The following is a 23,181-nucleotide window of genomic DNA, read 5'->3' as shown; positions in this document are numbered from 1 at the left end:
ACAAACTAAAGCAACATTGTAGGGAGACTAAACTATGTTGCTAGTTTACCACTCCTTGTATAATTTCTATAGCACAACAGTTTAAGAAACTCTTCTGACTTACAGCTCAAGCTGTAGGTAAACACATACTGCGTTCTCACACCAAAAGACTTTTAACCAATGTTACTAAATTATTTAAAACTGCTAACTATACCTCCCCACTGAAACACTACAGAAAATTATTTCGCAGTTTCAATGAGATTCATTCTTTCAAGTTACTTTCAAGAAGAGTGCATGACCAGATAGGTTGTTAGCTATTCAGCAATCACCAAAAACACTATAAGTGATCTCTTGCACTCTACTGTACCATTTATGTCACTAAGCCTGCATGGAAATACAGGATCCCCAGTGACCAATGGACCAGAACAAAAAGTGCTACCACCTCAAAAGAACTCACACAAGAAGCAACAAATGTTCAGCATTCCTGAGAGAACTAGTAACTAGAACAGATACGTTGCAAAAAAAATGTAACTATACAGATCCTTTTTCTACATTAATAACTTTACATGAAACAGCAAACAGTCTGCAAGAGATCAGGAGGCTTGACTTCAGTATCTTACCTTACATTCTACTTAGCAATGTAGCTTAGATTGTAATGATGCTATTAAGAGTCATTATAAGCATTCATTTATTTCAGAATCAGACCACAACACGCAACAGTGGCGGGATAAAATTCTGATGCTAGCTAATCAATACAGATAACATTTACCCTTATTCTCCATAACACACCATCTAAGTCACCATTCCTGTCCCTTGACCCACCTAGGTCTGGGCCTGTATTTCAGACAGCACTGCTCAGAGCTGTCTAGTTAATGTGCTAAAAAACAGGAAGAAGCAAGAGGATTCATTGCAGCCACGGGAACTACAAAAGCAGTTCAGCTAAAGCACTAGCTACAGCACTGTATAAATTGGGCTGAGGCTACACCTTTTCCATGGCCCACAGCTAAGTCAACTAACAGGAAATTTTTCCATGCTTTCTGGAAAGCAAGGAGTTAATGCTTTATGATCTTTACATACCTTAGCTCTGAGCCACAGAGTTTAAAAGCATGCCAAGTGACCGCTTCCATAAGACTCAGAGCCTTAAGCAGAACGCTTCACTTCTTCTCCAGCCATTTATGAAGTTGCATCATAGGGCATCCTAAGAGACAGAATTCAGACTGAATGCTGGGTTAAATAACATTCACCAAACTCACACTGTGACTAGCATTGTGATAAATACAGGTAGATTTGATAACCTAATTGTTCAAAAAGCATAAAATCAGACGTTGTTATTCTTAGCACACATTCTAGGGACATTTCAAAGATCAGTAGGTGTTCCCAGGTCTGAAACTTTCTGCAGTAAAACTAATCCTCCGATACCTTAGTTAGACAGATCCTGGAGCTGCAGTAGTTCTTGAAAATACATTAGGAGTTGCTAAGATACAGAAGCAGGGCTGTTAATGAAATATAAACCTGTTCTCCACTCTCAATTTCTCCACAGTCCTGTACTTAACACCCTCTTAATCCCAACCAATTTGAGTCTAATTGATTAATATGTTTCCTGGTGTGACAGATGAAAATCACATATGCTTATGTTTCAAACAATTAGTAACTATTAAGAAATATACTGAGCTGCATACACATGAGAATGAAACAAAACACTACGAGGAAGCCATTTGTTCCAATATTTTTTCAAGTCTCTGCCTGAACGATAAGGTTAATTCTAAGAGAACATGTCATGCCATGTCTTCATAAATCAGATTTATGTGACTGCAGCCAACAAATAACATTTGAAAATACGCCATTTATTTTTTACTGTTATTTATTTATTGCTGTTGTTACTGCTAGAAGTCAAGATGTAAGGATGGTTAACAAAACGTGTCAAACTCCACTGTGAAGAATTTGAACATCTATGATAAATACAGATGCATGGAAAAATTACTTATAAGCCAGAGATTTGGCCAAAGCCTTAATACCTGTACGTACCACTAGAGGGTGTGCAAGGCTATTCCATTCTATCCACACTGTCTTACTATTCTAACAAGGTTCTGAATTCGTCTGTAACGCTGTTAATGAAAACTTAAAGCTTGCACTCCAAAACAATTAGCTTGCTCTTATTCATATGGATAGAGCTAGCTCAAAACCAGGCACAAAGTCGATTTTGACTTACTGATAAAAATAACCAATGTGGAATCGAGTTAAGTTTTGCTGGTGGCCGGTTTTGTGTGTTTGGGCTTTTGTACTGTTTCTCAGTGAAGGAGGCATCCAAAGTGTAATATTTGAGTCAGCACAATCTTTTGCTCTGCTCAGAATTTCCTCCTTTCTTCCGTGAGGAACCGTATCAAGCATCCATGAGGTATCTGATAAGAGTGCGAGCTATTTATTCATATTCACACACTCACTGATTTCTTCAGAAACTTCTGATAAATTTTAAAAGAAAGATTCTCTCCTGCAGAAGTTCTGTTTTCCCCTACTGAGTCGCTGTTATTTAAGTATCTACTGATTAATTCATTTTACAGCTTCATATCTTTACACAGTGTAGATCTGTAGCTTTTCAAACCCCTTCTATTCCTCAAATACTTGTTAGAAGTCAGCATATTCATATCACTATTATGCTAATACCTACTGTTTTAAGCAGCCTCAATGAAAAAAGGAAAAAGCACACAAACAGAAGAAATTTCATATTTGACTGCCTTACCAGTCTTATTTGTAAATCATTGGTCCTGCCAGGTTTTTTTTAAGATCATTTTATCAACTTGTCCTTAGATGTCTCAGCTGATCCTTTAAATGATAACTGTTCCCATGACTGTAAAGGATAATTCTAATGAAACCACTTAAAATATTTTTAAGTACAAAAAATATATATATATATTTTTCTTCTTTCATGTCTGATGTGTTTCAGAGCCCTAATATTACCGTCTTTGTTACTCCTGCCAGTGAAAACAGCTTATCATAAGTTCAGAAGTTGTAACCATTTATTTTGCAGCCTGTTACAGATGCTTTTAAGTCAACTGACAAGTATTTTAGGTTTGTTTTTTGTTTTTTTTTTTTTTTATAATAGTTGCAGATCCTGGGCAATTAATTTCTCTAATCACATTCACCCTTTCATGCAGCTGTACGCAAACCTCTTAGTTAAAAATACTTACTTTGTGTTTGAATAGCAAAATATTGCTCTCACTCCATTGTTTTGCCAGGCATTGTTATGTGACATAAACCACAAAGAGGAGGAGTGATGTCTTTTCTAGGTACTTAAACTCACAGTACCTTAAGCCTCCATCCATTCTGAGTCACTGTTTAAAACCCTTACAGAATGGCATCACAGGCGTCCCTTTCTACCTCATTGGTCAAATACAACTTCTAGGTGCTCTCCAGCCTGCTTCACTCTCTCCTCAAATCCTTCTGGTCAGAATGGGCAATAAGTCTCACCTCACACACATAGTAACTGTTGCATTAATTATAAAGACAACGTAAAAAACTTACTGATGGCAGCCTCGACACTTAGGGCAGTTTCACTTGAGTACTTCTGTCTCGAGTGACATCTTCCATCTTGCTGGCAAATTCATTTATCCCGGAATGAGTTTAGAAACAGCATCTGCACATATTGACAATAATAACTTATTCGTCTGCATGTTAGGGCAGTCGTTTAATGAGATGCATATCTGAAATAAGTGTTTTCATTTTCTTGCTTTTAAGTACTTATCGTGCAGTGAGTGTCAGCAAAAGCGCACCCATTCTTTTCAGTGATTGCAATGTGATTTGTATTATCAATTACCTCTTGAACAGAGAGAAAAACAGAAGTTGTTAACATGTCAGAATGGCACAATGAGCTCCAGAAAGAAATTTCCAGAAAAATATGAATACAACATGTTTAAAACTACTGAATAACACATTACATACAGAAACAAACAAACTGGTTGCACTTAAAAATATATTCATCTTATTAGGATTATTTAATTTTATGATAATATTATTTTCTTGAAAATCTATGTCCAGAGTATCACTTCTGAAGACTGCAAGACCATGGCAAAGTGAATTCCTTACAAACCATGAACTAATTGTGCCTACTGGGAGAAGTCTGTACTTAAGGGAAAAAAGTAAAGAAGTGAAATGTAGAATCTGAGTATTCAAAGGTGCACCAAATTAATGATCAATGTGAAACTAACTGAAGCATTTAAAATACTGCAATAAATAGAGATCCCAAAAAATCATCAGGTAAATCAAGGCAATTTTTTCAGTTTGGTTGGAAATGCAGATTAGACAGATCAACACAAAAACAACAGCATAAAAGAGCACGGAAAGTGAAGCAGTGCATCGAGATGGTGGACAAAGGAATTAGTTATATGGCAGTAACCACAATCAAATGGAACAACATGTCCTTGCTTGAGTCACAGTTTCGCTTGTACTCTCTCAGAACAATTACTGTTTTATAAGCACAGGGATTAACATAGGAGCTTCAGGGTTATATGTGCTTAATTGAGCTGATATATAGCTTGCATTATAACGTTTCTTCATGGTAAAACGAACAATACTTCCAAATTTGGTTTTGCATCACAACGCCTTTCTCTCTCACAACCATCTGGATGTGGAGTAAATATTTATACATGAATGATGAATCTCTGAAAAACTGAAAAACAGATTTATCAAGGAAAGTATTGCAGTTGGTTGTAGTGCTGTTCACAGAAGTTACACAAATGTAAATTACTACTTAAAAAATGAAAATAAAGGAATTTTTGATGTAGGTTTTTGTTTTTTCTTTTTTCAGATTAACTTACTACTACTGTCAAATTTCTTTTATAGCTAAGTGGCATGGAAAAATAAATGTGATGGTTATGATCAATTATGAAGTGACTAGTAGACAGCAGCTCACAGAAAATAAACTGCCTGATGAACTTTTGGCGTTTCTCAATAAACTTTGCTCTCTACACGTATAAAAGGAGCAGGGATGGATATGAACGACATCAGCTTGAACAGCCTATCACCTTTTGATACTAATACTTCGGTGGGTTTTTCCCCCCATCCCTGTAGTAGGGCTTAAACTTTACTTCCGATAAACTTCATTCAATGAACTTATTTGATTCCTGCACTAACTGCAAATACTCAGTGTACATCTATGAAGTATAGATGAGCTTAATGCTACCACCCACCACCACCTTAATGAGGTCAGACATACAGTAATTATCCACTCTGAAGAGCATGGTCTTGGGATGATTTAATGATATTTGAAGGGTGCCATGACATAGATACTGAAAAATTAAAAAGCAGCCCATCGCTTCCCCTTTGTCCCAGACTTGCAAGTGATTATGATTACTAATAGCATGTTTATCATTTCTAAAATTCAAATGTGCTTTGAATTCAATATAAGACATAAAAAGTTACTGAAATTTTTTAAAATTGAGACCCAGAGACTGGTGAACGTTTTGTCTCATAACTATTTGATGCCCTAGAGCCATTCTGCATTAATCTCTAGAGATTTTAACTTCCTTACAGTAAACAACATAGAGCAATAACTCCTATTACGATTTTAAACAAACTATGGAATCTTTTTCTTCTACCCAAAACAAACAAGTTTTCAAACTTTTAATGTCCTGATTATCTAAATTATGATTGTGAATATCATTATAGAACACTGCACCATATGATTTCAGAGCCTTGGAATTCAAGCAAAAACTTGAAAGCAGAATGCTAAGACTTCAGAGAACTCTGTTAGCATTTTCCTGTTTTTCATTCATGTTTGAAAAGATCAGTAGTATCTAACAGTACATCTTGAGAGCAAGATGTGCCTCTGAAATATTTTCATAAATACAATGTGATTTTCACATTCTTATAGACAGCAATCTCATTAGCATCAAAATCTAGGATATAAGATGTGAAATATTTATATGTAAGTGGTGGGTTGACCCAAGCCAAACACCCACACAGTTGCTTACTCACTCCTCTCTCCTACAAGATGTGGAGAAAATAGCACAAAGGCTCAAACTTATGGATATAGATAACAACAGTTTAATAGGTGAAATACAAGCTGTGCACACAAGCAAAGCATAAAAAGGAATTCATTCACTTCCTCTTATTGGCAGGCAGATGTTTAACCACTTCTTGGAAAGCAGAGTTTTAACAGACAAAGCTGTTACTGGAAAAGGCAAACACTACTGTTCTCCGAACTTTCATTGCTGAATACAAAGCCACGTGTCATTGGAATATCCCTTAGGCTGGTTTGGGTCAGCTATCCTGGCTGCGTCCCCTCCCAGTTTTTATCTGTCCCCAGCCTACTCACCAGTAACAGAGTAGGGTATGTACACTATGTAACAAGACTTCCTCTTCAAGTAATGGAAGTAGACATTTATATAACAATGCTTTTTGACCTCTGCTCTCCCCGCAGAAAAAGGAGAAATAGAAAATCAGTGGTGTAGAAGAGAAACCTTAACCAACCAAGGGAAGGCACCCATCGGCTCCAAGGATGCAGAACACCACAAGTTTGTAGGGTGGTTGTTTCTACATGCAGTTGTTCAGATGGAAGTAGGAAACAACTGGCTGCATAGAAATTGACCGTACAAAATCTAATTCTTGAAGGCATAGAGAGACTTCTGTTATTGAGCAGACATATAAGTTTACTTATTTAATTACTAAACTTGCACTTGTGTTAATTTAGTAAGTGATTTAACAAAATAACACCTTAATTAAGAAAGAAATTTCCACAATACATATGTAGTGTTGACAAATGTTGTAGTTTTTAGTATCTCAGAAAACTCCTAACAAGCATAGAATAATCTGTGATATGTTTCCAATTCATTTTTTGATGACTCATTTAAAATGAGAAACATACAACTCCAAGGTGAAAACTAATCTGTACTACTTCAAACAATAAAAGAGTCCAAATTAACCTCAAATTATGGCAAGCTCAAGTTGGCATATAAATTTGTATTTTTATTCACTGGCTAAACACATAGCAAAATCTCATTAATAGTTTGTGGAATTCATGCCTTGGTTCCTAGTTATGTCTTTGGGCTCAAAAACTAATCTGTAAAGTTGGACAAATTCAGAGCTAGATCCACATACATTCTGTATAGATGGGGAAAAGCAGAGAGAAAAGGGTCATGCTTTTGGCCAGATTTCATTTGCAGATGGCTATGTATTGATTAGTTCTTCAGTGCAGCACTAGATAAAGTATTCTGAAGAAAAGATTTCAGGTATAACTCTAGCATCTTCAGATTGCATTGTAGCAACACATGTACATCTCACCAAATATCAATGACTTAAAAACAAACAAGCACAGTAGGTATACATCAATTAAGAATTACATCCAAAAACTGAATGAGAGCATGATTTTTCTTGAATCAAACAAATAGTATAATTTTGGATACTTGGAGCCTTCTGTAGGATGCTGTAGAGATTATAGATTAAGGGCTCACAGCAGTCAAAAAAAATAAATGGTCAAAAAACATGCAAAAGAAAATTTACCTCCTTTCCATTCAAAAACACAGGAAAAACCTCAGTGCCATATTATCTCAAAAAGTAGTTGCTAACTTAGGGAAATTATGAGTGATCATATAGTTTATAATATTATAACACTTCGAGTTCAAGCACTTTTCTCAAAGCTATGCCTAGTAGAGCCAGAAGGAGGCAGAAGTTGAACATAATTTCTCTACCAAACTGTACTAGAAGCATTTATGACTACTTCACAAACAGGCTGTGAATAACAAATATTAAAGAGCTTTGTGGGCTCCTAGCTAGTATATTATGGGCTCCTAGCTAGTTGTGTTTGCCTATGAAGCTGTAATCTGTCCGCAGGATTCACTATATTATCTGTAACCACTGGGCTACACTACTGCTTTCCCAGCAGCTAAGGCACAATATTAAGTGAACTTCTTCATCTCTTGAAAGCCTTGGAGCTCACAGCACAAAGCAAGCTGCAGATAACAAACCCAAATGCCTGAGCAGGCTAGAAAGAGTATAAGCACACCTTTTATCGTAGGAGGCTATTGAAGATGCTTAACGGATCCAATCTCCCACCACGAGTTGTGCTAATGAGTTGCTCAAGTACAATTGTTTTTTCCTTCAAATTATTGCCAATTGTTTAGAGGCTTTTAAAGGTAACTAAAAAATGCCAACCTCACCCTAATGCAGGCTGAACTACAAGCTCAGGAAGCTTTAATCCCCTCATCCCCTTCACCTCCAACACTTGGGGCAGACACCCAACCACGTGGCAACACCTTACACTGAAAACTGCGCTCTGCACTACATGGGAAGCAGAGCTTTGCCTGCAGTCATTTATCAGTGCGCTCTGCCCACAGCCAAACTGAAGAGCGTTTAGTAACAGAATAACACTAAGGGAGAGCTCTGCAACCCAGTTCTCTGCATTTCTCGTCCCCTGCCTAGGAGGCACCAACACAGCGCTCTCTCTGCTCTCACCACACGATCGACGCAGCTTAAAATAAAGGCCGAGAGTCACACCAAAGCAAAGCAACAAGCACACACCGCAAAGAAAACCGAACCTACTTTTAAATGCTCCACGCCAGGGCAGTACCACACACGGAGAGCCACGCAGAGACGAAGGTCCCGACCATGCTTCGCCTTCCAGCTCCTACAACAACCACAAAGTCTTCAGACCCCCCCCGCCTTCCACGGAGCCCGGCCCCGGCTTTCCCTGCCCGCGGGGGGCCGCACCTCAGGGCCGGGTGGCTCAGTGGGGGGTAGGGGGAGATGGTCGGCGCGAGACCATGTTGCTGCTGCAGATGGAGCTGCATCTGCCGAGTTAACGGCAACGGTGATTTTACTGTTACATGTCGTAAGCAACGCACAATGAACAAGCCCAACTCCCTTAACCTCTCTTTGTTGGAGAGCTGCTCCAGCCCTCCGATCATCTCTGCAGCCCTCCTCTGGACACTCGCTAACAGATCCACATCCTTCCTGTGCTAAGAGTCCCAGGCATGGACACAGCACTCCAGAGGAAACCTCATAAGGACAAAAAAGATGGAGATAATCCTCTCCCTCTCTCTTTGCTGCCACCCCCCTTGTTGATACAACCCAGAACACTATTGGCCTTCCAAGCTACAATAATGTATTGGTGGCTCAAGCCCAGCTTTTCATCCAGCAGATCCCCCTCTCCACCCTCTAAATCCTCTTTAAGGAGTTCTTCTACCAGCCTATACACGTACCTAGGATTACCCTGTATAGTCGTAATTACAGAGTAATTGGAAAGCCAAACAGTATATAAGAAAAGACTCACCAATGCTGAAGCTTCCAGCCAGAACGAAACCACAGCAATGTTGAGGAACATCACAAAAACACCACAAAACAGCAAACTCCAGAAAAAAATGCAACCTTAGCGGTGGTCAGCCCTTAAATGGGATCCAGGAGAAGTGGAGTCAAGCTCCACCCCTTCCAGGAGCACAGCTTACCTTCACCTGTGCTCCTGCAGCTGACTCATCTCTTGCCTCAGCTCGTTAATCAGAGGTTCAAACTGTGATCAACAGTTTACCTTACAGTACCCAAAGTGAAAAGCTAATTCTTTAGCTGAGGCATTGCATGCAGATGAAGGACTCCTGCACACTTGCATGTTCTGCTCCAGCTTGTGTCCTAGTGAGTTGTTAGCGTATTTCAGATTGATTTGTGCTCAGCTGGTGATCCCTTACAACTTCCAAGATCTGTTGTGAAAAAGAATAGGTCTAACCCTAGCTCATTGCTCTCAGTGGTGAATTTGTGCAATTGGTTTATGTGACCTAAGTGCTGTTCTTTTGTTTTGCTAAGAGAGGCTTAGGGTGCACTTTACAGCTAGACACAAGCTTAAGGTATATGTATGAGAAATTAATAATTACTGCCTAAACCTTTGATTAATCAGCTGAGGCAAGTGTTGGGGCAGTTGTGGGAGCACAGGTGAGAGTAATTTAGCTGTGCTCCCAGAGGGGGTGGAGCTTGACTCCACCTCCTCTAGGCCCCCTATTTAAGGGCTGACCACCACTAAGGCAGCATTTCTTGGAGATTGCTCCTTTGTGGAGATTGCCTCAGTGGTTCTCAGCAGACTGAAGGTTTCCATATGGGTGAGTTTTTCTTATAAATATCCTTTTGGGTATTTACAGTTAACATCTTACCATTATTGTCACTGTAGAGGTATGGAAGAAAAGAATAGTCTAGACAAGATTATATAGGGAGCTAGGGGAAGAGCCAAGAATCTTTTCCAACTGGTCTCCAGTGGACTCATCTGCAGAGTCTCCTCTTTCTGTAAGTAGAAAATCATTGTGTTGAATGCTGAAATTACAGTAAGCTTCAATATATGAATATTCTAACTCATTTTCACTTATTTCTGTTTATGTGGATGTTACTAATGAGTGCCAGCAAGACAGACGTTTGTTAGCCATCTCTCAGAGTCTTTTGTGCATTTGTTCTACACATAACAATATCAATTACTACATACTAAAGCTTAAAGTTGTTGAGATTTCATCATGCAAGCATTGTATGAATTAGCAGTTTTTGCAGGTAGGCAGGGTGGTAGCTTGTAAGATAGCAGCATCTTTTATTTTGCATACACCAGAGACTAATGTTTTTTTTTTCTTAATGAGAAAAACAGGCCGAAGTGATACAGCCAGACACTGGTATTTATTATGGTTTCCTCCAGCTTCATGCTAACAAAAAGAGAAGGGGAGGGGGGAATACTATGAAATTACTAAACTGTTTCTTTTGTAAGAAAGCCAGTTAGTTATAGATTTCAAATGCAGTTTCCCCAGTGATGTGTCTGTGGGAGTTATTGGTGTTAAGCACTCCAGAATAACTAGTTATTTGACAAAGTTCTCTAAAGGGAATGAATTGTAAACGACATGATGGCTTAGGTTACAAGGGACTTCAGAGGTCATGTGTAAGAGCCTACAAGTAAGAAGGGGATGGACTCTTTAGCAGGGCTTATACTGATGGGTCAAGGGTAAATGGTTTGGGATTGATTCTGGAAAACGTTTTTTCCAATAAGGGTAGCAAGATATTGGAATGGGTTGCCTGGGAATGTGGAGAATGCCCTGTCCTTTGAGAAATTTGAGGTCAGGCTGGATGGGGCTCTGAGCACTGTAATCTAGCTGTAGGTGCCTCTGCCACAACAGCCAGTTCCTTCAGACCCTTGGGTGCGTGTTGTCTGGTCCCATACACTTGTACTCATTTAGTCTCATGAGGTGGTCTGTGACTTGCTCTGCTTTTAGAGAGAGAGGCATTTTGCTTCCCCTAACCCCCACCTAGAGGTTCAGGGATGTGAGAGGTGTGAGAAGCCTGACTGGCAGTGAAGTCTGAGGCAAAGCACTTGTTGCGTATCTTGGCCTTCTCCATGTCAATTATAACCAGTTCTCCTTTTCCATTTATCAGAGGGGGTGCACTCTCCTTTGCTTATCTCCTGTGACCGGTGTACCTGTAGAACCCTTTCTTGTTCCTTTTCAGATCCCTTGCTAAATTCAGTTCCATCTGTGCCTCGGCTTTCCTGATCCCATATCTGCATATTTAGATGGCATTCCTGTTTTCTTCTCAGGCTGCATGTCTCTGCTTCCACTCCCTCTGCATTTTCTTTTTCCTCAGTTTGACCAGCAGGTCCTTGCTCAGCCGTACTCGTTTCCTGCCTCTTCTGCTTAATTTCTTATACAGAGTCCCTTAAGAGAGCTGAATGATTACCTAAACATGAATTATTGAGTGATTCTAGAAAGTGGTGTTTCAAGCAGAAGCTGGTAATAAGAAAAATGTTGACAGGACAACTGATGAGGTGGGCATAAAGCAGCATTACAGTCTGCTGAGTGAGACACATCAGAATGCGACATTTTACTGTCTTTGGTGCTGTGGTTTGAAGTGTTTAGCTTGACTCTGATGCTAGCAATTAGAAACATGCTGTTTGTTGTTAAAAAGAACCAAGTACTGTATTCTGCTTTGGTTTTCAACACGTACCCACCATCATGGTCACAAACTTCTTTAAACATTTGTGGGGTTTTTTTCCATCATGATATTTTTTTAACTACTTTTTCATGTTACCTGCAAAGTTACAACTGATTCAAGTTACACCACCTTCTGTTGATTTGCTCTGTCTTGTTCTAGACTACACGAGTGTCAAGTTCCCAATGTTTAATTTGGTTTTTGATCAGGAAAGGAGTTTCCCCTGCAAGCAAACCAATATTTTAAATGTTATAAGGGTTGTGTATTGCCTTTGGGGGTAGGTGTGCTTTTTTGGTTCAGCTACAGGCAAAGGCTTGTGAACGGGAACTGCTGAGTTGTGGCCTTGAACCACTGATTGAGCACCTGGGGAAAGGACCCAGTCAGCCCTGAGAGCACAGGTGACAGCATTTGAGCTGTGTGAGCGGAAGGGGTGGAGCCTGGCTGCACTTCTTAGACCTCATTTAAGGGCTGACTTCCACTGGGGAAAAGTATTTTCTTGCAGATTCCTCCTTCGTGAAGCTGTCCTCTGTGAACCTAGAGTCTTCTGATATGGGTGAGTAATCTTCTTCCCTTTTGTTATAGCACTTTTCTATTGTATCAACCCTATCATTTAATCTCTGGTGAAACACCGTTTCCCATCATATTAATCTGTCCAATTGCTATAGGCCTGCCCTAGGATTAGAGTGCAGGTAAAGATGGCCAAGCAGGCACTTCTCAGTTTTGATTCTTCTGGGCTGGGGTGAGGCTTAACTCAGGCTCATGTTGGGTACATGTTTTTTTGTTTTTTTGTTTGTTTGTTTTGGCTGCTTAGTAAAGTTTTGGCATATTAAATTAATTTGGGTAAATAAGTAAATCTAACCCTGAATTAGAAAGCTGAATATTGCTTCATTCTTCCAATAAAAATGAATGTATGTTGGTGCTATGTTAGTCCTAACTACCCATCAAAGTTATTGCTAGAGGCTACTCTGTGATTAACTCAAACACAGATCTGGAAAATTCTGCTCAGAAGCATTTAACTCATTATTGAGTTACTGTTAAACTGACACAGAAGGATGAGTACTCTTAAGCTTTATATTCTCAGGCAGAAGCCTGGTAGAAGTTTGTCACCTATGTTTTAGTGAAGCACTTCCATTACTGTGGCTGTGCTTGCTGGAGGTCAGCAAGCTCTGTGCGTTTTGGTCACCTTCATCTGTTACTAAGTTGCTTCTGTACTTTTTGGCTTGAGTGCTTTCACAAACCTATTCTCAAGGAAGGAGCAAAGGGATATCTTTTTAAATGACTTGTATGCTACTTAATGTTTACATCTTGTCTCTGTGTTTTGTAGTTCATGTACAGTGTGTTAATTGATTACCTCAGTGTGCTGGTGTGACTCTAAGGAGTCACCAGGGAAAATCCCCTTGAATCGAGAGATCTTGTAATGTGGCTCAACATGTAAAAGATCTTCCAGAAATAATTTCTCAGCAGTCCCTGATGTTCCTGATTCTCAGTATTGCTGTAAAATTTGGGCAAAGAAGGAAGCAGAACTGCTAATCAGAGCATGCCTTTCTAATTAACTGTTTTCCAGGTCCTCTTTAATTCCTTCCCAGTTGAGCACTTGGCAGTAATCTCAGCGCTAGAAAAAAAGTGTTTTTTTCAATTAGCGGTTATATTTTGAGGGAATATAAAAGGAGGGAGAGGACTCTGCAAGCTGAAGTTTTCTTCTAGGAGTTGAATGAGACAAAAATAAGTCATGCTGTTGTGGGTGAAGGAAAATAAAAATTGCAATCTTGGATACCAGAATGCATAAAGAGGAATGTAGCTTGCTTGATATAAATGTTGAGGCATACAAAATATATTTATGTCACCTTTCTGTTATTTTCAGCACTGGAAAAGCATCAGTTGGACTCCTCTGGTGCTGCAGTTAATGATGTGGTCCAGTTGCAAAGAATTCAAAGAGAAACACGGAGTATAATAAGAGGTCTCAAATATGACCAGGCAGGTAAGAAGAGAAGACTTCAGGTCACTCGGGGTAATCCTTAAATATGGAGAAAGTAGAATTGGGCTACCATAAGCATCCTGAAGTATGCAGGATGAAAGAGATAGTCTTTCCTAAAAAGACTAGACAGAAATAATAGTCTTATGTGTTAGAATGTTGTGACATTAATCTACAGGAAGATAGATGCAGGTTAAACAATGGTAAAAAGCTTTCTTAACAGGATAATAAGATGCTGGTGTTTCTGTCTTTGGAGGTCTTTAAAAAGATGTTAGACAAACACCTGTCATGCATGATACAGGTACAGATATTCCTGTCTAGGGCAGGGGTACGGACCGGATTTCTTGGCGAGGTATTTTCTTTGCCTGTTTTTTGTGACTCTGTAGTGAGCCTGCTCTCGCTTATGCATGTTTGGATCAGTTCCATTCATCCAGCCTGAGATTCACATTCCAGGGTGGGACTTTGGGGGTGCTGGGGGGAAGCTTGGTGATCCTTCTTTGGTGAAGATTTCTCCTGTGGTCTTGATTTTTCTGATATGGGTGAGCAGTCTTCTTCCCTTATAGCACCTCTCTACTGGGCCAGTCCTTTCATCGTTGTGCTTTTCCTGTTAAAAATAGGAAAGTCTGTTGAACTGCTGTTCTATTCTTAATGTTAGTATTATGTTAATGCAGAGCATCTAAATGACTTTAACAAGTGGTGTTAATCTGGCATTTATATGTGGTTTAACCACACTGATGTTTTAATTAATTGACAAAAATGATACGAAGTGCTCTGTCAAACTAGAAAAGAGAACTCATAGGGATAGATGCAAAGCTTTGCAGGATTAACCTTGTTCCTTCCATGTTCATTTGCAGACATTTCTATGATTTTTTCAGTTTTTTGATGAAGTGGATTGGCTTTCTTGTGGCAGGGATGGAGTGAGCACATTTCCTGTGGTGGTCCAGCTTTACAGAGTGCCCCTTTATGAAAGGGTGCAAACTTGTCTAATCTCAGTTGGTTGGTATTAGGCAATACAGCAACTTAATCTTCTCCCGATTGCTTCTCTTCGTGTCTTAAGATATCACAATGTGACTGCATTATCTGAGCACCCAATGTCTTTGATACAATGAAAGCAGTATCAGAAGCACATACCGAACCCTTATGCTTTCCCTCTTCATGTTGCGAAGAAGCTATTAGGTTCACCTTATCCCAGGTGGATGCTGCAGGACAGGGTAGTCAGTGTGAAAGCACAGCTTCTCTGTTGTGTAAGCTACATTGTTAGCATCTGCTTTGTCCTGCACTTGCCAAGTTGGCCTGTACAATGCAAAGAGCAAATGTGTTGAACAACCAGCTAGTACAAGGTGAGAGTGTGAAATCACAGAGCAGAGTCACTGCCTCTTTCGAACATTAAAAACAATATAAAATTATATGGAGATGTTGGTGGCCATGCCCTGTGGCTGGGGGTGGTTTGAACTTGACAATCCTCGGGGTCCCTTCTAACTGCCATGGTTTTGTAATGTTGCTGTCAATATTCCACATCATAACATCACGTGCAGTATGGATCATTGAAACATTCATGCTCCAGTTCTGTGGAATAACAATGTCCCGAATACTCGGTTTTCTTCTGAGAGTGGGTGTCCCAGAGGACTTAGCAGCCAGAAATAAGTCACGAGAGGAGGACATACATAATCTTGCTCCCAGGCTGTAGTTCTTGGACTCTTGGAGAGTGGGAAGCATTCCAGCCATGTCACCTAGAGTTCACAGTAAGGCTCTCGGGTTTTGGGGACTCCCTGTTTTGTTCGATTTACTAGCCTTAGTCATACTGTATTACACTGTGTTGTCTTGTATTCTGATATCATATTTAGTAAAATAAGTTTTCATCCTTGGATTGCTGCCACTGTTCTCTTTTTCTCATTCCCCTTTTCCCTTCCCTTTTGGGCTGGGGGGCCCTATGATGTGGCTCCCCCTGCCAAGAGCACAGGTAAATCTAGGTAACCCATGGCACCAACTCAGGTCATTCTGTGAAAGACAGTTCATTTTGGTGATGCTGGTTATTCTTTTTTAAACAGTGCTACAGCTGAGTATGAAGAGGGACATCTGGCCTCAGGAAATGATGGCTTCCAGTGGGGGTGGCTTGCTGCAGGTAAGGATCAGGTGAGGCTGTCGACTAAGCCTATCTGCTGGGCTAAATCATTGTCTTCAGAAGTAAGAGAGTAGAAGCTGGAGCTTTTCTTATTAGATTTACATTCACCCCTGCCAGGTGGAGTACATGTTGATGAATATTATGAAAAGTTTTGTTGTTTTTTCCCCCAGGTTCATGCTTAAGCTTCACAGTCTTGGAAGTCTGGAGCATAAACAGTGGGTGAACTCCAAGAGGACAGCATTGCAGTAGACAGCATAGAACGAAGCTGTAAGTGTTGCGGTAGCTGGTATCGGGATTGCGTCCTGTTCTCTGCAAGCCACAGTGTTGTGGGAAGCTGTGGAGGAAATGCTCAAATGTATTTTAAGAGAGGGGAGCAGGTATCTTCTAAAAGCGTATCTGAGCTGATTAAAATGGGCTCTTAAGAGTGGATATCTTCAGGAGGTGGCACTGATGTTCAGTGTAGCTGAATGGTGAGAAATAGGGGACCATATGTTATCTCTTATGTCTGAAAATAAGGAATACAAGTACTTGCAAGGCCTGGGTCCTATGTGGAAGGTTATTATAAATACACTGAAGAATATGCAAGCCTATTGGCAGATCACTGCTGTGGTACAAGCTCTATCCAGACCTAGTGCTCAAGCGCAGTTAGAACTTGATTTCCTGTTACCAGGAGTTTCATACTCTGTTTGCTCATCAGCCTCACAAGTTAGGGCTGCTGTAGAAGCCCCAATTACTCCCCTGTCCTCTGCCTCTTCAATGTCTCCGGCAAGCCCAGTGACAGCTAGTGAGAAAGATGCAGTGAAGGAGGCTGCAGGGTGTGCAGAGCAGCAAGAAGCTCCTGAGAGTGAAAGTGACTCAGATGATGGTGGGAATGAGAAAATGCTAGAGGAAGATATTAAAACATTAACTGAGAAGCTGCAGGACTTAGAACTACGTATGAAGGAGCCATCGGTCTCTGAATGTTTCACCAGTGTCTTTACAGCCCCTGCCTATGCCGCTTCCTCCCCACGTAGCAGTCCTCCACCTTCACGTTGGTCTGGGGTTATTAGAGATGCGGTATTGGTAGGACAGTGGCAAGCTGTGTTTTGGCTCAATCAGCAGGAAGCTGCTCGGTGGGAAGTGCATGATTTGAAATTGTTACAACAGGCTCTTAAGACTAACTGGCTATGGGATAAAATCTGAAGCTTCTAAGCAAATCATTCAATGTATTTTCACTGAGGATGTTCAAATGCCACTAGATGCTTGTTATCTTGAGCGGTTGTTACTAACGCCATCAGAATACTTGTTTGGTCAGGAATGGACGGAAGGGCTTTAAACAAATCAGTCAAGGAGGGGACCCTCGCCGCTGCCCCTCGGTGCCGGAAACGGGCCCTGCCAGGATTCGATCCACGGTGCCGATCTCCCCCCAGGCAGGGGAGAAGGGAAATCGCACCCCCTCCCTTCGCTCCGGCCCCGACGTCAGCTGCGCCCTCCGGGTGCCGCTCCGGCCCCGTCGCTGCCGATGCCGCTGCCGCCTTCCACCCCGCCCACGTCGTTTGCCCCGACGCTGTCTCTCCCCGCCCCGCCTGCATCGCCTATTGCTGCGTCCCTGCAGCCTGCTCATAACTTTGCTAAAGACAAGGATGGACCGGCAGCTCGAACTTTCCTCCAAAAATGGGGGGTTAAACATACTACAGGCATTGCTCAATCTCCCACTGGACAAGCTATCGCTGAGCGCATTTATCAAACATTGAAATCCATTCTTGTAATTATTAAACAGAAAAGGGGGAATAGGGGAGATGCACCATGAGAAAAATTATGTAAGGCTTTGCTTGTGCTGTGTTTTTTGAATCGTGATCATACAGATAAAGCTCATGTGGTTTGTTATTTAGGAGCCTCCCCAGTGCTCAAGGAATGGCCTATGGTTAATGTTTGGAATATGGGCACAGGGCTTAGTGGTAGGGGACTGTCCCAGACAACTTGGGGTTGTGAATATACTCATATTTCCGCAGGGACTGGCCCTACGTGGGTTCTCATCTTGTGGCAGAAAATAGCATCCAGCCTTTATAGTAACTGGAATGACGTGTTTCTTACCGAGTGGTATTGCTTTGCAACTTGCTGTGTTATAGATAATATTAGTAATGGTTTGACATAGCGTGTGAATTTTCTGTGTTACCAATGCTTTCACAAGAATTAGAGTTTTAGGCATAATCCAGGTTGTTGTGTGCTTCTTCTATTTTAGTAACAGTTCAAATGGGTACTGCATCAAGAATTACTACCTACAGATGATTTTTGTAACATTAGTAAATCAACAAGAAAACATTTACCAATTAAATAAAAAAGGGAGCTAAGGATAAAGCAGGTAACAATGGGAGTAAGTGACTATAGGTGTAAATAACTTTCTGTGAGTAGTTTTTTTTTTTTTTTACAGTTATCTAATATAGTGGTTTGTTCTATTTTGTGAGCAGGTGTTCCACTTGGGCTCTGTATCATGCACGGGCCATGCAGATGTGGAATCCAAGTGGGGGGGAAAAAAATCCCTGCAGTCCTTGACAAGAATAAAAACTGGAGAGGATCAGTGATGGCTGAGAAAGGCCAAGTGCACTTTGAAGCAGGGGATGCCCTGCTGGCACTGCCTATCGCATCCACCATTGTCATGTTCCTTCTCTCTCCTTTTGGTGGTTTGCTAAAATAAATGCCTGTATGAGTGTGTGTGTGTGTATGTATATATATATATATATACTTTAAAAATTATGACCTTACATGTAACTTTATGTTTAGTGTGTTATCAATCAAGGCTCTGATTCAGTGATGATGTTTATGTTATTAAGATAACTATTGCTATTATTTTATAGTGTGGTAATTTCTTGCTAATAAACAAAAAAAGGGGGAGTTATAAGGAAGGATGAAAAGCTGAAAAAGGAAACTTGTGAATGTAGTTTAGTTTTTAAGAAACTATTTGGATCATTCATACCTGAGTCCAAACAAGGACCCAGCTGGAATAAGAGTGCTGGAAGGAAACTCATGCTGCATAGAAGCTGAACTGAAGATCACGCTGGAAGTAGTGCTTCACTGAAGAAAGCAATCCTGTGTGCAGACCTGCTTTTCTGTGGAGGAAAGAATGGGTCCAAGATGCAATGTATTTGGAGATCTTTTTAGAGGTTTTGTGGGATGGATTCAGAATCTGCTAAAATTAGGGTTAGTTTTATTTTGTTCCTCTGTGTTTTTGTTTCTGTTCCATTTTTGTTGCAGTGTATACAAAAAATGATACAGGATACTATGAACTGTGCATTTTCTATTAATAAAGAAGGGGGAGACATGGGCAAGTAACTGTAAGCAAGTAAGCAAAGAGTTTATCAGATTCTTTGGCAAACCTTATTACTGTGAAAACCTGGAAGACCAGACTATGAGACAAAGAGCAAGCAATGTCTGTTTGCTTCTAAGAGTGGACAGGAGGTTCCACTGATATGTTTTGTTAATCATGTTGCTCTTAAGAAACCTTTCATCCTTTATCACTGTTGGTTGGGAGAAGCTGGGGCCAATTAACTGGTTAGAGAAACTGTTAGAGGAACAGGAATGTCTTGTTTGTTAGTAAATGGTATATAAGACTTATGTTAAATACAATAAAGACACATGGTTCTGATGCTACAAGAAACTAAGAGGGCTCTCTAACTCAACTGAGCACTGACAAATTTTAAACTGAAAGATGGTAGCTGGAGAGTGCATATAATAAAGAAGTTTTAATGATTAGTATGGTGATATAGTGGATCAGGCTACCCAGAAAAGCGGTGGTTGCATTTTTATTGAAAGTGTTTGAAGCTGGTTTTAACAGGATGACTCCATCTAGTAAAAAATATGCCTGCCCATGTCAGGGAATTGGACTGCATAATCATAAAGGGTCCCTCCTACCCAAACAATTCTATGCTAATATCCTAGCGATAGAATATATTTAGATAGCTATAAATACATCATTAAATCACACTAAAAAAGTAGCATTTTAAAGTTACTTTCAGGTATATTTTTAACAATAGAAGTAATAAGGGAGTCTGCGAAAATATACATCTATTTTCAATATCAGAAAGACTTGTATTAGATGTGTCTCTCTTTTTCACACGGTCAGCTGTGTATTTTGCTGGTATTGGCAGATGACTCATTTACTTAGCATAATCAGAAGAGAATGGAAGGGTAGGAATACATTCCCCTTTAAGAGCTTGTACAAAAAAGATGTAAATTCTGAAAAAAATTGTAATCAAGATATAGTTTCCTGGCTTTATTTCCTTAAATATAAACAGTTGTGTTATGTGGCAAAATCGCACAAGTCTGATATCTACTTAACCTCTCTGCTTCTCAAGATTGTCAAGCATGCATAGAAAATGAGTACTTAATGTTTAATTTCTTGCCATAAGGTCATGAGAACTTTGTATGATACTCTTAGTGAGCAGTTCTCCCAATCCAGCTTATGAATGTCCCAAACATAAAGAATATAGAGCATGTGGTCCTACTCGAGACACAATCTGCAAGTCAAGGTCAAGAATTCCTCCACCGTTACTTACATCTCATACAACTGTTCAGCAATATCTGAAGCGTATGTGGCTGAGAGAAATCAACCAACCTCCCGTCACTTATTTGTTTGTGCTGCTCTCTTGATTCTGAATATAGATGCCTGTACTTTTTATGTTGTTCAGCTAAACTAAATGCAAACACCGACAACTTCTAAATCTCAGAAGTACAAATGATTTGCACCTATATCTTTAGTTAATGGTTCTTCTTCTGTGTGCCCATGATATTAAAGGTTTTCCTCTGAACATTTTGTTTTGAGCGGTCCACATTATGAAACTTCAGTTAAACGAGTAGAAGGCTGTTTCTGTCCTAATGGTACAATGCTGTTTGACTCCGGTGTGGATGTCTGTGTAAATACGTGTGGTGAATTTTATTTCTTCAGTTGAGTACTTACTTTTTTCCTCTTTGTTTTGTTCTGATGCATACAGCATTGATCTGACCGTATGCGGTATTCATACAACATGTAGTGAAGATGTCTACTGTTATGTGAGTAGTAACAGAAATTTATTTTGATATTTTCACAGGCTGTGTTGGATTGGATACGATACCAAGAGAGGTATGCTGCCGTTTGCTTTTGTATTCTAAGGCAAGGTTGGGTAGGGGGAGAAGAAAGTTGTCCTAATTATGCGATCACTCACTTTTTTCTTTTTTTTTTTTAATGACAGTTTGGAGAAAAGTTAGTGGCAGACCGTCAGGACTGCATTTGCCTGGAAGGTGGAAGTGGCATCGTATGCGAACCTCACAGATGTCCCGAACAAAATAAGAGGACTCGTTCTGGGAAAGGCTTCTATGAAGTCACTGAAGTCAAGTCTGAAGATCCCTGCTTGCAGTGAGTTAATGCTTTTGTTTCTAGACTTTATTTATTCTTTAGGGACAGAAAGGAAAATAATTAGTTAAGCATCAGAGACACGTAGTAGGGAGCCAAGAAATGTTTTCTTAAATCTGTGTGTCCAGTGTTAAATAAAATGTATTTTAATATTGCTGTGACACAACACATTTTCTGTTCCAGGGTTCAACATAACTGCACCTACAGTTCTTCAGCTTAGAATCAATTTTTTTTTTATTTTTTGTTTTTTTATTTGTTTCAAATAACAATCAGCTGGATAGCAGAGTTCTCTGTGGCTGTGTGGTTTTCATTATGCAACAGTTACCTACAATGTTGGAGACAAAGAGAGAATAGTGTAACATTTACTCATGATTTCATTCCAAAGAATTGTGATACTTTTCTTACACTTGGTAATTAGGTGCTAGAAAAAAGAAATGAATGCAGTTCCTCATCCAGTGTATAGTGCCTGGATTCACTAGGAAAAATGCATCCTCCATGTGCCCTTTGTTTCTTTGGGGAGGGTTTGGAATATTTCCCAGCAAGGAAATGTTGCTTAAATGGGGACTCTGAGAAATACTTTTTCCTTTTCCTTCCTGTAATTTAATGTGCTTTACTTTTGTGGGGTTTTTTTTGTTGTTTGCTTGTTTGTTTTGTTTGTTTGTTTAATTTTTATTTTTATTTTTATTTCCTCCTTTCCAGTATGCAACACAAGTTTGAGCACAACTAAACCCCCCAAGTTTACGCTGGGATTTGAAGTTTATTCTTATGTTCCCGGTGATGAGTGCTGTCCCGTGTACCAGTGTGGTAAGTCCTTTGGAAATACATTTAAATGATTAGCTTTATATATAATGTAATTTAGTTTTAGATTTAATGAGACTGCATGCAGTACCCTAATGAAAGAAGTCAGATTCCATGAATCGGTTACTGCTAACTGTGGTTACTACTATTATGTTAATACAACTGTGAAATTAGAGTTCATGTTGCTCAAGTGTTTTTTGTGCTGGTAGGTGCCTGTAGAGACAGCTACAGAATTAACTGAGATAGCAGTCTCAGCTTTAACTGAGCAAAATGTCCTCGCTAATGTATCTAGAAGAAGACAGATTGATGATAATTGATACAGAGAACTTCTTGTTTCTGTTACACTGACATTCTCGGTTAGGAACTGAACTACCTATATTGGGTTAAATCTTCCTCCCTTGCTGCACGCTCAGTATTTGTTCTTGCACTTTATGTACACCACATCTGCTACCAGAAATGCAGAATAACCAAAGTATTTGAACGTGAGCATTGTTATTCGCTGTTGAAGAAATGACTGTGACTAGAGCAAAGACTTTTTTTCACCAGTGTAACTGCCTAACTCCTTTCTTATTAGCAGTTCCCAAGAAGGTTTGTGTACATTACAATGCTGAGTTCTTGGTAAGTGAATCTTTCATCAGTCTTCTAAAAATGCCTAAAAGGCCATTCGGCAGACTTAAACAGAAGTGCTATGAGGAAGTTTATCCAGTAGAAGCAATAGTTTAGAAATCTTTGATTTTTTTTTCAGGGATTTATGAACTCAACACTGTTTAAATATTTTCTGAAAAGGTTTATGTGAGTAGAGAGTTGTTTTTAAATGTCAGTACCAGAGAGCGATTTGGTTTTAGGGTGAAGCGTTTATGCATTTTAGAAAGTCAGTCTGTGTTTACTGTCAGCTCTTCATTTCAAGTTTAATGCATTCAGAAATGAAAAGATTTGTAAAGAAGGAATATTCTGAGCAGATGTAGATCCCTAGTAATTTCTTTAAGGTCTAGTAAATATTTACTTACGTATGTTTAT

General features: G+C 39.7%; 2 long non-coding RNA genes across 7 annotated transcripts in view; both read left to right on the top strand.

Moving 5' to 3' along the window:
- Positions 1 to 23,181, top strand: part of LOC146760616 (uncharacterized) — a 95,914-nt gene that overhangs the window by 59,154 nt on the left and 13,579 nt on the right. The gene's annotated exons all lie outside the window — the stretch shown is intronic.
- Positions 14,547 to 23,120, top strand: LOC146760617 (uncharacterized). 5 transcript variants are annotated; one of them, XR_014946929.1, is made up of 7 exons: positions 14,547 to 15,219; positions 15,928 to 16,001; positions 16,172 to 16,268; positions 21,065 to 21,096; positions 21,206 to 21,369; positions 22,066 to 22,170; positions 22,739 to 23,109. It is a non-coding gene; the product is annotated as an uncharacterized LOC146760617 (long non-coding RNA). The 5 variants fall into 5 exon arrangements; XR_014946932.1 differs by having other exon boundaries at positions 15,928 to 16,012; positions 22,066 to 23,120; XR_014946930.1 differs by having other exon boundaries at positions 16,172 to 19,178; positions 22,066 to 23,116.

The sequence above is a fragment of the Coturnix japonica genome, chromosome 5, assembly GCF_054131305.1.
Source record: "Coturnix japonica strain WE chromosome 5, WE-NBRP24, whole genome shotgun sequence".
In the NCBI taxonomy this organism is placed as follows: domain Eukaryota; kingdom Metazoa; phylum Chordata; class Aves; order Galliformes; family Phasianidae; genus Coturnix; species Coturnix japonica.
This window is presented reverse-complemented; position numbering and strand designations above follow the sequence as displayed.